The sequence below is a fragment of the Carassius auratus genome, unplaced genomic scaffold, assembly GCF_003368295.1.
Source record: "Carassius auratus strain Wakin unplaced genomic scaffold, ASM336829v1 scaf_tig00215795, whole genome shotgun sequence".
NCBI classification, from domain to species: Eukaryota; Metazoa; Chordata; class Actinopteri; order Cypriniformes; family Cyprinidae; genus Carassius; species Carassius auratus.
In genome coordinates this window covers 49,014-64,258 of record NW_020528247.1, presented here as the reverse complement: position 1 = coordinate 64,258, position 15,245 = coordinate 49,014, and the positions used below count along the sequence as shown (strand labels likewise).

The window sequence follows — 15,245 nt, the reverse complement described above, 5'->3', positions numbered from 1 at the left end:
AATGAAAGTAATTGTTAAATCATCATTATATATATTTTAAAAGATTAAATTAAAACATATAATTTTTGGAAATAAATATTTTATAGGGTGATTTAATGGTGCAAAATTGTATTTCAATTAATGAGACCTGCTTTTTGTTGACTAAAGTTTAATAAAAAAATTTAAACAGAAACAATTAAATATAAAAAGTCTTAGGTCGCTAGTATTTTCACCAACAAAAAATGGTTTTAAATCAGTTATTTCTATCTTTTGCTGTAGTGTGTCAATATCAGTTTACATTTCCAAACATTATTTTTGACATTAATTGTAATAATTTTGTGTGCACAAGGAGTCTGACAACAGCCATTGCTACACACAGAGATCTGATCTCCTCATAATCAGTCTGTCTAGACTAACATGAAGAAACAGAACAAACTCAGATAGACTCAATCCAGAAGAACTGTGCCAATGTCTCCAAAATGCTTTTGGAGCACCTCTCCACAAGTGCACCTAGGACAAATGCTTTTTTAAAGCATAGTGTGGTCACACCAAATGTTGATTTAATTAAGTCAAGTCAATAGAAGTTCATTAATAAAATATATTTATTGCATTATTTTTGATGGCATCCTCACTTTACAGTATGTTTACACAAGTGCCTAAAACTTTGCACAGTACTGTAGCTTTGCAGGTTTCTTGAAACGTTTTTGGATGAGATCAGATCTCTGTGTGCTCTGGCGGTTAACAGACTCCTTGTGCAAAACAAAATTCTCACTGGATTATTACAATTAATGGCAAAAATAGTGTTTGGAGATGTAAACTGATACTTCCTACTAACACACTACAGCAAAACATAGAAATAACTGAATTTCTGTTGGTGAAAATACTAGTGGCCCAAGACTTTTGCACAGTACTGTATATATATATATATATATATATATATATATATATATATATATATATATATATATATATATATATATATATATATATATATATATATATATATATATAGGCTCTGTTGGACACACCTTCTCATTCAAAGAGTTTTCTCTATTTTTCATGACTATGAAAATTGTAGTCACACTGAAGGCATCAAGGGCTATTTGACCAAGAAGGAGAGTGATGGGGTGCTGCGCCAGATGACCTGTCCTCCGCAGTCACCGGACCTGAACCCAATCGAGATGGTTTAGGGGTGAGCTGGACCGCAGACAGAAGGCAAAAGGGCCAACAAGTGCTAAGCATCTCTCGGGGAACTCCTTCAAGACTGTTGGAAGACCATTTCAGGTGACTACCTCTTGAAGCTCATCAAGAGAATGCCAAGAGTGTGCAAAGCAGTAATCAAAGCAAAAGATGGCCACTTTGAAGAACCCAGAATATGATATTGTCAGGATCCTGCCCTGACAGCCCTGTCCATCTTGTCTCTGTTCCATGTTTCTCTGTTTGTTTTGTGTCTAAGCACATGGTTCTGTCTTTGTTTGTGTCTGCCACGTGCTCCCCTTGTCCCACCTCCTTGTTACCCCTGGTCACGCCCCCTTGTTTAGCCCTTGTCTGCTTGATTGTTTTCACCTGATCCTCATGTGTACTCCCCTATATATTGGGGTTTCTTTCCTTGTGTCTCTGCTGGTTCGTTTTTGGTGTTTACCTGTCTCTTGGTCTAGAATTTATCCCTTTGAGCGTGATAATTATTTTGATCTCTTATCTAGTTGTTTATATTCTTTTTGGTCTTTAGCTTTGTCTAGTTTGAAAGAAAAGGAAATATTTTTTGTGTATTCTAATCTAGTTTTGTTTCTCATTCGATTTAAACTTTCATTTATTCTTGCTTAAGTGATTCCAGTTTTGGATTGAGTTTTGTTCTTACTCTTGGATTATAGCTTTGGTTTTCTTTTGCTTTGTTCTAATTTTGTCTTCAATTTTCTGTGTCGTTTTGAGTCTTGTTTTTGTGTATTGTCCTGTCTTGGCCCCACTCAGATTTCCTGACCACTGTACCCCACTGCCTGGAAGCAGCTCACCTCTCTCACATGTCAAGTCTCTGGTCTTGTGAGTCTCTACCTGGCGACTAGTCTGGTGACGTTGCAGTTTCACTTGAAGCTACGAGTTACCTGTATCTACCTGGCCCTTCCTCTGGAGCTACCTACTCTGTGCTTGGGCCTGTGGTCATCTTGGACTGTCTCAGTGGTCATCCCTCCTGCCCGTATTGTTGTCTGCCCTACCTGTTCCAGTCTTCGTCTTGTTAATAAAATACCCTTGTCTGCTCATTTTGCATTTGGGTCCCATTTCTTGCAGATCCCTGACAGATATATTTTCAGTTGTTTCACACTTTTTTTATGTATATAATTCCATATATAATTCCACATGTGTTAATTCATAGTTTTGATGCCTTCAGTGTGTACAATTTTTATAGTCATGAAAATAAAGAAAACTCTTTGAATGAGAAGGTGTGTCCAAACTTTTGGTCTGTACTGTATATATATATATATGGGTGTTTTTTTCTGATAATTTTTCAGTGTACGCACTAGTTTAAACAGCCTGTTCTGAAAAACCAATAAAGAAAAGATGGAACCCATACATTTCTGCAAGACCGTCAGTGGTACTTACAATACCACCATCATAAGGGAAATTATTTGAAAGCACTTGAAATATATATTAAGTTTCTTTAGTACTCACTAGGATATTTGAGGCACCTTTTTCCAGAGAGTTCATTGTAACAATCTGAGAAACCTCAAATTACAGAACAAGCACTTTTTTTTAGCTTCATCGGGAGAGTCATGACATATATAGGTGTTACTCACCACATGGGGGGAAACATCCAGAGGCTGCAAGAAATTGTACAAAAATAGACATTATATACTGCAGTATCCATGTGCAAGGTTTAATAGTCAGTAATACTGAGGTATCTGGGTGCTCAGAGTGTTTCAGAACTGGAAAACATGCTATGATTTAAGAGAGAAATATGTGGAAATTGTAATGGAACTTATAGGGAAAAGTGAGAGCTGTATTGAAGATGAAGGCTCAGGTCAAGTTTTTCATGGCTTTCATGGCAAAAGAAATGAAGTGATAATGTAAGTCTCACCTCTGGGCAGCCTTGAGGCTGCAGCAATGAAATTGTTTGCAGCTGCTTGAAGCCTGAACTCATACACTGTGTCTGAAAGAAGGGAGGAGAGGGGAGAAGGACAGAGCCCTTTATCTCAATTTCAGTCAAAGTGTGTATGTCAAACATTACATGTCTGTTTCATGCCAGTCTCTGTCTGTCTTTTCCGATTTCCTCAGTTTGAAAGAAAGATGGGCTCCACAATTTAATTGTTGAATGCTTAGAAATGACCTAAAGTAGGCAGTTTTTGTTGAAAAGGGTTAATGGAGAAAAACACTTAAATTGTATTGTCTCTGATGATCAAATATAGCATTTCCAAGGGATAAACAATTTTGTCTCCTTATAATCAAACCACTAGAATGGACAGATTTACAGCTTCAGAACACCCAGCATCTCATAAACACTGTGTTTCTGGGTGCGGTGAGTTTAGACAATCATTCCACAGTTGTAGTCCTACATATCAGTTTTAACAGTACACATTATGTAAGTCTTTAGGTCTTCCCTTTGTAATCTAAGTATTGTTGGAGTTCATGGATAAGGGTCTACATGTTTACCATTTCCCACAGGTCACGCCTGAAAGGGAATAGTTACTCTTTGTTCTCAGGGTAAATCCTCACCAGTTATGGCCTCATGAATTGTCACAGGTCTGGTATTTAGATAAACCTGTTACCATAATTTTTCTGCTGGTCAAATTCCTCCACTATAGGCATAATTTCAGCCATCAAGATATTCTTCAGTATTACGTCATAGCCTCTCCCTAAGAAAGGGTTGCAAAAACATTACCTGTACAATAACAAACTGTACAAATTATGAACTCGCTATAAATAACATTAAGTTTAATTGCACTCCTATTTTTATTTTTAACATTTATTGCATGTTTCAGTCCACGCTAAATTTACAGCTTTTTGTTGTTGTTTTTTTACAGAATTTACAGAACTGCTTACACACAAAATCTTTACTTTTCACAGTTTCTCAAACCTGACACTCAAACACCTAAAACTCACCCCAAATCTGCAAAACCATAAACTAATTCTCAGCTTTTGACTCAGTTTTCAATTTTATAAAACACTTTTTTTTGCAAAACACAACACACAATTCTCGATGTAACGAACAAAAATCTAACAGGAAGTATCTCGAGTTCCTTTTTCAAACACAACCAATCAAAATGCCAGCTAATTCGTCATCAGTGCAAACACTCACTCCTTTACCTAACACCAAGCAATTATGGCTTTAGAATAGGCCTATAAATGCAGATCTACACATGGTTGATGTATTTCTTTTCTTTTGTTCTGTGTAATACTGTATTCACAACCACAATGTTTACAGTAAAAAAGTTTGGTTTCAATCTTGCTTTCGTGATTACCAATAATTTTTTTACCATCTCTCTGTCAATTACTTTCAATCTTGAACAGAAATATACATAAGAGCTCATGAAAGAAGAGCTTTAGGTTATGAATTACGGTGTGTATATGATATTTCCAAAAATATAATATTATAGCAAAGGTTTGTAATAGAAGTCAAACGTTTGCTTTTGAGGTGTTTTGTGATATTTTGTGACCACTTCTTCCAAACGAAACATATTGATTATGCTTTATTTTGCAAGAAATATTGCTCAGCTAACATTACAGCGTTTTGTTGCGAAGCAACATTATGCTGAATTTTATTACAGCTGAAGGGTAGCTTAATACTCACTAAAACATAGTTTTAATTTATGTTCTTCGTATTTTTATTATTAGCCTAACGTTACCTTTTTTTATTAAAATTAAAAAGATACGACCGTGACTTTACTAACACGCTTCTCGTACAGTAACTTTAGGCCTTAGCATAATACCGACAATAACCTATGTAATTTCTAAATTCTTACCTACTTTTCCTGCTTCAGTTACTCTCTACTCGTTGTTGAATATGCGATCGAGTGTGTAGAAACAAGAGTCGACATTCCTTATATTGTACTCGGTGAGAATATGGCCCCAGCACAAACAAAGACTGTCATCGACATCAATAAAACACTGATAGCAATTCAAAGCTGTTCTAATTACCGAGCTGAAAAACAACAGCTTTACGATCATCGCAAATATTTCTGTTATTACTGGACCTGGGGCCACTAACATTAACTTTTTACCAGCTTTTACCAAAGCTTTTGTCCAGCTAAAGTTAGCACTTAGCCAAAGGGTAATTATTTTTGGATCCAACTTAGACTAATCTATGCTTTTATGTAACTAAATAATAACAATAATAAAAGGACTAGGCTAATCTTAAAGACAAAAATGAGCTTTCTTACTTTTAAGACTAGTCTTAACCTTTTATGCAACTTGCCCAGTTAATCATGTTATTCTTCAACCTGCTTGAAACTAAACATCTTTAAAAAATTATTTTTAAGGATTACATCATCATGACGAAATAATTATCACATGGGCACAGTTATACACAAAAAGTAATGATCTTACGTGGTGATTACTTGTGCTACAATTAACATACATTACAAAATGTATAAATAATTAACAAATCTCAAAATTTTTCTTGATTATTTTAAAGTTATTTATGTCGATTATAGGCTCGTGTAGCTTTCTTAAAGGGATAGTCCACCCCAAAAATATAAACTTTCATTAGCTCACCCTCATGTCTTTCCAAATCTGCATGACAATATAATATATATATATATATATATATTTATTTATTTTTATTTTTTTTGGAATATATACGAAGATATTTTAATGTTTATAGTCAGGTTAGACGTCATATTGAATTTAGATGAAAACAAGGTTGTGAGGGATAGACTTAAAGTCTTTACCTTTGCACATACTGTATAAAGGTCACATCATATCATTTTCACCATCTCACAACTATAAAAATTGTTTCATGGGGTTTTGTCTACTGTTATATATATATGTACTTCTATCCGTCACAGACTCATTTTCATTCCTGTCAAAAAATATGGTGCCAACCAGACCAAAGTCTATTGGTAACCAATGATCAGTTCCCATTGATTCCACTGTAGTAAAATTTAAAAATAGAAAATTGATAAAGACATTATTTAAAATATTGTCTTTCATGTTCCACAGAAAAAAAAGAAAGTTATACAGGATTAGAAGGACATGAGAGTGAATAAATTAAGTTTTCCTGGGTGGACTATCCATTTAATATGAGAGGGTAGCTCATCTTTATCATGCAATGACTCCAGACAAAAGCAATATATGCATGTGATGTTCATGGTGGTCTTGTGCAGTGTATCTCCATAAAGACATATTACTGCATTGTCTTTTCAACCCTCTTCCTGCTCCCATTATGCACCATTTTGCTGCAAAGTAAAGAGATGGGGAGTGTGAGTGTGAAAGAGAGGGAGAGAGAGAAGGGAAAAGGGAGGGAGAGGGTGATGCCTGTGTGCCTGTTGATGATGTTGGTGGGGTGCCGTGATATTGCAAATGATCCAAATTGACCGGAACAAAGGGAAAACAAAAGGCTTTCTGTGCATGTAATCGATTAGTGATCTCTGAGCAGCTGACGAATTGAAGGAAAAAAACAAAACAAAAAATCTGAATATTGAAACAATGGGTGAGACATTTGAAAAGGCAAAATTGACATTTAAAAGATTAATAATAAAGATTAAAACATAAACATATTTAAAAATGATAAAATAGGATTCCCAACATATAATCAATGCGTGTCTAAGAAATAGAGACTACCAATCAAGCCCACAAGCTCATCGCATCCCATATCCCACACCCCTCCCCCCATTCCATCACCCCCCCAAAAAAACCCTCTTCTCCCTCCACAACCCCTCCCGTCTTTTCCAAAGTGTCGCCATGGTAACGAGACAGAGTGCCTAATACATGAAGTTAATATATTTCCAATGGCAGGAGCGACTTGGGTACTAATGCATTCATCTGTCTCTGCAGAGACAAGCCAATCAATAGTAAGCAAGCAGGAGCCCCACCGCAGGCTTGCCAGAGAAAAGAGGGTGTAGTCAGTCAGCTGGCCTATCAGCAGTGATCAGAAGACAGGTAGCATTGCGCTGCATTGTGGAAATGTGAATTCTACAGCTGGCCCTCCAACAGGAGGCCAGAAAGTCAGCGAGAGTACAATGAAAAATGAACATATCATGAAGTGATTGTCTCTTTTTTTTCCCAGGTTCATTTTTCATTTGTGCTTTTGAATGTGCATTATATGCGGAAGAGTTACTTGTTTATGCTCTGTGGGATGTTTCATTTCTCTTGCATTAATTAAAAACAGGACCAGAGATAAGTGTAGACAAATTGTACCTGAAAAGGGGGACTGCATTGCACTGCTCAGATTCAGTCATGTTTTCAGGCTCACTTCATTCAAGCGGTCACAGAGATTAGCAAACATTGCACCAAACAACTTAACAGTCTCCAGCGATGCTTTGTGAGATGTTGAATATCTCTTTCATTGATTATCATTTTTTAAATAGCTCTATTGATAAGTATATGAACAAATTATGCAGATATGAAAGTAAGAAAACTGACCAATATGTTTGAAATAAGGCATCTGCATCAGGTGTAGGTCATGCCCATTATGGTAAACTAAAACCACAAACACATACACACACACACACATACACACACACACATATATATATACACATTGAAATAATTACCTGAAATAAAATATAAAGTTTAACTTGTACTGCAATAACTAAAACTGAAATAAAAAACTATCAAAAACTATACTGACATAAAAAAAAAAAACTAATAATATTTAGAAAAACAAACTTAAAATTAAAAAATATAATATAAAAATAAAAACTAATTCTAAATATTAATAAAAACTATTATATTATCTAAATGATCCTAAAATATCACTGGTATCGATAAAGGGGAGACGAGATAATGGCATATATGGATCAACACATTTGTATCTTCAGAAAATTAATCTGCCTCTTCTTGTATGAACGGAATGACAGTATCAGTGCTGATAATAATATGGGGTCACCACCCTCGGCTGTCTTCTTATTGGACCATTTCTTTGTGTAGAACACAAAGCCAGCCAATAGGGTGTGTCCCCAGTAGTCTCTTCCAAAACTGGAAGGCGAGAGTACAATCTAATCATTTAGAGTAAATGCTAAATCTAAACATAAAACTAATATTTTTCAGCATTTATTTGATCAGTTACTGTAAGTATAGCTAAGAATGATTTAATAAAGGCATAATAAAAATGCAAATGTTTCTTCTTGGTTTGACTTTTTGGGATGATGGCGCATGCGGCCTTGTTCCTGAGGACCTCACCTGTGACCTAGTTTGACCTCACAGGTTAAGGGTCTCAGGGACAAAGAGACATACTGTGAAAAAACTATAGGTCCCTGTTTCTGGAATTAAAAACGCACAACTACTTCATTCTTTCGTTCTAATATCTTCAAAACCTCATTGAAAGCGCTTGGAAAAAGGGCTCTGACTGCATTGCGCTGTTCAGATTTTCACCCTCACCTCCTTCAGGCTGTGAAGGTGCAGAGAGAGCAGTAAACACATAATGTTTGCACCAAACTGTGTTGTGTCAGTCATAATAAAACCATGGGGTGTTGTTGATGGGTACTTTTACTGCAATATGTTCCACCGCAGAGGCTGTAAGCCATGGCATTATCCTCCGCACGATTCAACCAGGAGCTTCAGTAAAACCTCATCTGCTTCAGGAGCTTTTCTTACGGAAAATCAAAGACACATTAGCTGACTCCTGAGACAATAGTACAGGGTTTCTCCACGATATTACATAAATATCAGGAGAAAACTATCATCAGATAAAACTAACTTACAGTGTAAAGTAATTCTTAGTAAATTACTAAATAAAAAGCCATAAATGAACCAACAGAAATAGCTAGAAACATGTTGACAATTCAACTATTTCAGCTACCATCAGGTAACATGAGGACAGGGCAAAATGGAATACCTACAGCACAGTATCGGGAAGTAATCCAATTTTCCCCAAATATCCAGGAGTTTGGTTGAAACCTGTGAAAATAAAACAAAACAAATATAAATATATCTAATTAAAATATTTAAAGATGCTAAATAAGTGAAAAACACTTATTATTAGATGGATTTATGTTACATTTGTGCACATACTGCAAATGGGGACCTGAAGGTGAAATGGTGCAATAGTGCCCCTTCTTGGTAGACAGCTGTTACAACTGACACAGTGACTGAGTGAGTAGAGACAGCAAACTGTCTAAATCTTTTCCATGACTATTACCAAAAATGTGCAAGTTGACCAACCGATTAAGATGTTCATGTGTTGTAGACATGCAATACTTGACTCGAAAATACTATGACGCTAAAATATTTCTCAAACATCACACCGTCATGAATTATGAAAATGACTGCAGTAGTTGGACCAACAGTTCTATTGTCTTTTTAAAAAAAACACAGACAAACACACACACAAAAAAAAAAAAAAAAAACTTTTGATAAACCAAACAAGTGTATCTCAAAACATCTCTCCATCTCAGCATTTGAGAATGATTATCCGTCTCGTATACATGCATGTGCACAGGTGTGTCAATCTCAGGCATCACAATAAACTGTCTACGACAAATACAAGCCTCTGCTGTGGCAAAAAGCGCAGTGATGTAGCAGAGGCAAATGGCAAAAATCCAAAACGGAGATGTACTACCTTATCGTGGCATCTGGAACATGCAGACTTTGACAATGTCTACCTTTGTGGTAACAAAAAGTGCATGTCGACATAAAAAAAGTCTGTCGAAAACTACACATACTAAACAAAAAAACAGTTCACATACAGCATGAAGGATGCTGAAACATGTCGGACTCGGAAAAGTTAAACCTGATGAGACAAAGAAAAAGTGAAAGAAAACGGAAAACGTCCTTCCTTTCCACTCTCTGTAGGTCCAATCTACGTGGCTGGTCATCTTTCCCTTTTTCTCTGGAAAGAGAAAAACAGCCAGTCAGACATACAGACAATGAGCCCACAGGCAGGTAGAGCAAAGACAATCACGCTGATCCCATATGTAGCACATAACCTACCTCCCTTACAGCAGTCCACGAGCCCCTCAGACTGTGTCCTCCCTGTCAGACATACACACACGCACACACATGCACACACACACATTTTCTGCCTTTGCCTCTGAGTCTTCCATCACTCTGTCTCTCCTCAGCATCTCATGCACTCACATCCCTTGTCCCCAATCTCAAACTCTCCTGCTTTTTTTTCTCCCTCATTCCCTCCCTAGCCTACAACAACCCCATTCTCTTGCTCTCTCTCTTTCCCTCGCTCACATTTTTTCAGGCATCGTGTCTCTGTTAACCCCCCCCCCCCCCTTCGCAGTCTGTGCACTCGTGTATGCATGCGTCTGAGAGAGGAAATGTGTGTGAGAGACAGAGGGAGCAGGGAGGGGGCAAAGGGGAGAAGAGAAAAGAGCTGAGAGTCGGAAGGATTGGGAAACGAAGGGGGAGGGTCAGAATCTGAAACTGGGTGAGAGAAGCCACTGAGCATCAGGCTAGCAAAATGATAAAGCGCTGGAAAATATTACTCCCCGCGTTTGCTGCAATCTTCTGTTAATCAATCCGCGGGTACGCTTCATCAGATTACGCTCTGTCTTCCTGACATGCTGCAGCTTCACCAGTGCAGCAAATCGCCTATAGCTACTTGTGCACTAACGTGTTCGCACACTATAGGCTACTACATAGATTTTTCAGCACCAGAAGCATCGTGCTCTGTGCATTTGAATAAACTCACAGCAGGTTAAAATGGACATTAAAAGGATACTTTGTGCAAAAATAGATAACTCTGTCCTTATTTACTCACCCAAATTTCATGACCTTCTTTCTTCTGCAGAACACTATTTTTTGTTAATATTTAATAAAAAAGTTACTTGGGTTCAGTGTTGTTTTGGACCCCACTGACTTTCAATGTGGGAACTGTGGTCATTTTTTCTCAGGATTCTTTGACACATAGAAACCTCAAAAGAACAGCAATTTAATGAAAGTCCGTGTTTTGGACGCCATTCACTTTTAATGTATGGACAAAAACATGCTTCAAAATGCCTTGGTGTGTGATTTGTAGAACAAAGAAAGTCAAAAAGGTTTGGAGTGACGTGACAGAATTTACATTTCGTCGTGAACAAAAACAAAAAAAAGAAATAAAATCATCAGAGATACTGTGCGTAAAACACTTATTCTTCACTTAACGTAACATGCATTATGTATATTCAGTATCCTTTGTCAAATTATACTTTATTAAGGTCATGTGTCACAGAAATGCACTGGTGCATATGTGTTTAAAAAGTGTACAACATTTTTACACAATGGCAAAATCAAACCATATCAACAGTTTGCTGGACAAATCAAAAGTTTGAAACAATTCCAGCTGCATATAAAACTCTAATTTCTATGACTAAATGCTGTATTGTCCTCGCATGGCCTCTTTAGCCAGTCGCACTCCAGTCCCACAGCCTCAGTGGAGGTGTAGCCTTTTAAATATGATTTATGACATGCTGGTACAGTGAGTGGGGGAGGCTACTCATTTCGCTTTGAGAGCGAACAGTAACAAAGACGAAGATAGGTGCAAAAATCAGCGAGGAAGAGCTATAGCTATATATATCTATATAGCTATAGCCCCTTTCCGTGCCATCGCAACAAGCGGGTATGAAAGTCCCTTATACTGGAGCCAAAATGTCTGCTGCAGACAGCATATTTAGTACAGACTGGGATAAAGATGTTCAGACGGCGATGCGCAGGAACATGAAAGAGCCAACTTAAAAAAGGGTGCACAAGTATGGATCAGCTATACATTAGCTTTACAGCAGCTTATTCAAAGGGAATGCTTAATAACATCCATTTCCACATCTCAGAGGGATGGCAACAGCTGTTATTAGTGCTGCTGACTGCAGGCAGTCTGGCAGTTATTTGCAAAAGCTTGAGCTTTATCTGCTCGTTGCTCTTGTTCATTTCTATGTGTCTATGCACTCATAAATTAACTTAATTATTATCTCTCTCTCTATATATATATACCCCTCTGTCTTCATCCACCTTTTTATATTCTAATGCAAGTCGTGTATCGCTTTTATCACCTTTTTTATCTGGACTGCTTTCTGTCTTGGTTTGGATGGATGCTTCTATTTTGTGCTGTGTGCTGCTGCATGTCTGCAGTAAGGGAGGACATTGAGACAAAGCACTGAGTTCCTCCCTGAAGGAATGACGTCACCGTGTTCAGTGCAGGTCTCCCCATTTCAGGGCCCGGATGGCCACACTTCTAAGTCACTGTCAATTGAACCGCTCATCACGTGCCAAGGCATCCGCTTCCTCGAGACACAAGACGATAAAAAAAAAATGTCAGGAAAATTTCCACTCAAGACTGGGGCTAGTTGTCATTCTAGACAACTGTTGTTTTAACTATTTATGTATGGGTAGGTTTTGCCCATTTACTGTATGTACAGTATACACACAGAGTTTGGGGTCAGTAAGATGTTTTTAACTTGTTTTTGAAGGAAGGCTCTTGTGCTCACTAAGTCTGCATTTATTTGATAAAAAATACAGTAAATACATTAATATTGTGAAATATTATTACAATTAAAATAACAAATTTGTATTTCTAATATATATATTTTATGCTTTAAAATATTTGAAAATGTAATTTATTCTTGTAATTTCAGTGTCACTAGATCCTTCAGAAATCATTCTCATGCTCTGATCTGGAGCTGAAAAAAAATGTAATCAATGCTGAAAAAAGAAAATATTTTTGTGGAAACTGAATAAAGCAATTTGTCCTTGCTGAATAAAAGTAAGCCTATTCATTTCTTTTGAAAAAATATGACTGACAGGTAGTGTATATATTAAAAGGGATGAATACATAGAAATAATAGAATATTTCCAATGTTATAAACCGGGCAAAATTTTTTCGGTTCATCAGAAGGGCTGACATTTTTTTAATGGCAGACATAGTGAGGCAAGTTGTTATCACAGTGAAACTTGCCATTAAACAGCCTATTCAGCAACATTTTAATAGTAAAAACGTATGAAATAGACAAAACTTTAAATGTACCTTTCAAATAGATAAGCGAACATTGTACCATTGGCTAAATAAATAAACAAAATCTTTGATAACCAGTCCACATAAAAACACAAATTTGTGTAATTGGATTTTTCACTCAAACCTATAGATTGATTGAGACAAGATCTTGGTGTAACAACTTGCTCTGGTTTTCTCATACAAATTCACCCAGCCACAGGGCACATTCAAGTTTAAATGCACAAGCAGGTGTTTGTAAGCACAAACACACCACCTTCAAGACTTGAATTCTATTATACCTCATGCCAGTTGTGTTAATGCAGCTGATTTGAACAGCAGTAAGTAAAAGGGTGTGAAGGATATGAAAATTATAGCCGAATATGAAGGCAGAGCTGGTCCAGTCTTGTCGCAGGCACACAGCAGTGGCGAACAGACCCCAAAACATATCATTTCAACCAATATGGAGTGTGAAATGAACACTGAATCGTCAACACAACAGAAACTATCGACATCTGACCACAGAACAACCTCTCAGCACAGCTCTGATAGGATATATGCCGATACATGCCCTTTTTTCCACCCCATGGACGTGAAACAGGAAGAATAAGACAGAGTGAGAGAGAAAGAGAATGAAAAGAGAGAAAGACACAGAGGGGGAGTAAAAGAGAGCTACAACGCAATGCGGATGCTGGCTGTCTGAGCCACCAGCCAGACACACAGGGGGAGATGGGGAGGAGGAGAAGGAAGGTTGGGGGGGGGGGGGTGACTTGGATGGTGATGCAGAAATACGAGGCACAAACAAATAAACACACAAACACAAACCAGTGTGTAGACACAAACAACCAGTAAAAGTGTTTTGCTTTGTTAAAGTTTTTCATGTTTCTGGGTCGAAAAAAAGGTGAATGCAGGACATTTTTCAGATAGAAATTAATAAAAAAAGTAAATTAGAGAAAATAAATAAAGAGAAAAAAAACTAAAGGAAAGATCTGAAAGTCTTGGATATAAGAGTTTAATTTAATTGCAGGCCAGTAGCAATAAATCAAAACAAACATGTTCTTAGCATTTCTATGAAGCTGATATATAAACAATGCCTCATACCACTGGTGTGTGAAAAATTCATTTTTATTAATATGTTGCCTTTCGATCTAAAATTGATACAGACTATGAAGAGCTGCTGCTTTTGTGCCTTTTGCATTCTTCAGTCACCACCAAACAAACAAACAAAAAATCATTTGACTTCACGACATGCATGCTGCCTTAAAGCACCTAGTGTTGATGTTTCCAGTGAATAATAAAAGGTGTTTGGTAGTTTATGCAGTGATACAGAGTTAATTTTGAAAATGACATATCGTATGATATGCATTGTTTGTATGTTTTGTAATTTTTCCTCATTAAAAATTATATATTTAGCATAATTTGTGTGAAAAGTTGAAGTGAACAATTAAAATGAATTTCAGAGTGAGTTTACATGAACTCCACAGGTTTGAGTAAAACCTGATGATCATGTTCTCCAACATGATTTGAAAATAATTAGCATTAAGAGCATCTTGTGCTTCAATGGAAAATCAGAATCAAATGGTGAGATGAACATCTCTCCATCTACACAAGAGAGCCTCACAGATTTGCATGTCTGATTAGCCACCTAGAATCTTCAATATTCATAATTCATTTTACATCATAAGGTTTCTTTATCAGATTTTTCAACATCTGACAACTTTGCTTATCCTCAGATTTGAAAGAAGACATTGATTTCCACATGTTTAATCTGGGACCCCCCTGGATCTTTAAAAAAAAAAGTATCTCTTACATATCCACCACACAACCACTGTAATTGAATCATTGCTCCTGGCTGTCCACATGAGCTCACCCCATGCTGCTTTAGGCGTCATAGTGGGTTCTGATAGCCGTAAACGTGCAGCCGCAGGGAAAGCTAGAAGGTTGTACAGTTATCTCCAGGCTGTTTATAATGCGAAACCATACAACCAACTACCTCACACCGCAACGCACATGCAGTGAAAAGCCCATTAAAGACATTGCTGAGGACCTTATTACTCAGTTGCCAGATAAACTGGTGCACTTTATTTCTTTAACCATATTTTTTTTCCATCTCCATCTCTTGAATTCGAAAGCATTCATGACAAAAGTAAAAGTTCTCCTAATATATGTTTACTGTTGTATTCAAAACCAATATAAAGGCCTCATG

General features: G+C 36.9%; 1 long non-coding RNA gene across 1 annotated transcript in view; it reads right to left on the bottom strand.

Moving 5' to 3' along the window:
- Positions 1 to 8,465: 8,465 nt before the first annotated feature.
- The window catches only part of LOC113095815 (uncharacterized), a 30,431-nt gene continuing 23,651 nt past the window's right edge, over positions 8,466 to 15,245 (bottom strand). The window contains exons 3-4 of the long non-coding RNA XR_003288419.1: positions 8,970 to 9,027; positions 8,466 to 8,714 (exon numbers count right to left, since the gene is read on the bottom strand). This is a non-coding gene — a long non-coding RNA (uncharacterized LOC113095815). The remainder of the gene's footprint in view (positions 8,715 to 8,969; positions 9,028 to 15,245) is intronic.